The sequence below is a fragment of the Triticum aestivum genome, unplaced genomic scaffold (assembly GCF_018294505.1).
Source record: "Triticum aestivum cultivar Chinese Spring unplaced genomic scaffold, IWGSC CS RefSeq v2.1 scaffold326392, whole genome shotgun sequence".
Taxonomy (NCBI): domain Eukaryota; kingdom Viridiplantae; phylum Streptophyta; class Magnoliopsida; order Poales; family Poaceae; genus Triticum; species Triticum aestivum.
In genome coordinates, this window is record NW_025284533.1 from 1 (window position 1) to 1,154 (window position 1,154).

At 38.0% G+C, this 1,154-nt stretch overlaps 1 long non-coding RNA gene across 1 annotated transcript; it reads right to left on the minus strand.

Moving 5' to 3' along the window:
- Positions 1-274: 274 nt before the first annotated feature.
- Positions 275-1,149, minus strand: LOC123178640 (uncharacterized). The gene is made up of 2 exons (XR_006489738.1): positions 836-1,149; positions 275-600 (listed from the first exon to the last, which is right to left on the minus strand). It is a non-coding gene; the product is annotated as an uncharacterized lncRNA (long non-coding RNA).
- Positions 1,150-1,154: the final 5 nt, after the last annotated feature.

Consider the following 1,154-nt stretch of genomic DNA (forward strand, 5'->3'; position numbering starts at 1 on the left):
TATTAGTATGCAGTTGAACAAAATATTTTTCCAAAAACAGGACACAGTATCTCCAAAATAGGCATCATAAACGGCAGACACTAAGCTCGTGATCATTTGTTGAACTTTTAGTCTGGCACGTAGCAGTATATCATGGCCAGATCTTCTCTCAAGTAAATGAAATCCATGTTTTACTTTCTTGCTTTATAACTTATAGTGCTTCCTCTTCCAGTATCAGAAGATGATGAACTCAGACATGATGTTGTATATGGATAAACAAAAACAAATATGACTATTTTTTTTGATAAAAGGTGCTTTATTACTTAAAATACTTAAGCATTACACCCGGCCTCTGCATAATTGAGATGCACATAGCCATAACCAAGTCCACGTTCCAAAAAAACAACAACAGAAAAAGGCGAAATACACTTAATCAAAGAGTCTGTATAACGCCTAAAGCGTAGGAAGACCAATCCGAAGATCATGCGGTCATCCATGTCAGTTAAAAGTATCCCTCGTCGTGGCCTCCAATCGTGTACACACCTCCGTAAACAGGTCTCGATACTCCACACGTTATAGAGACGACCATAAACGGAGCGTACCCATACATCTGTAGATAACCTACATAAGAGAAGTATTTTTATCGTTAAAAATCTTATCATTTCCACATAGCCAAAGCGACCAAATAACAAATAAAATTATCTGAACCCAAAGTGTCGTGAATAATCTGTATATTTATTGCTTCTTCTGATCTTAGCTACCAGTTTCAAACCCTCAGTATATGTAGTGCACTTGACCATCTATTTGGAATATTCTGCTTGCACTGGGGTGTCTAAGCATGGGAGAGGGGAGTTACCATGATGTTAACATCACACATCGACATTACTTCATATTATAAAGCAAATGCAGGATTGGTCCTTGGTCCACCAGCCATCTCACCGAAGTCGACGTTGTCGCCGCCGCATCTGTACCCTCCAGTTCCACCATCGCCAACAGCATAGTCAGAATATTGATAGTAACAAAATACACCAAATGGGGCAAGGCCCTAATTCATCATTTGTAATGTATCTAAGAAAATTCATTGTTGGTGTATCTACAAAATACTATATACCAAGTGATGAAAGGGCCAAACTGCGCCAATTAAGACTGTAATATTTCTTATCTTGTTTTTTTTT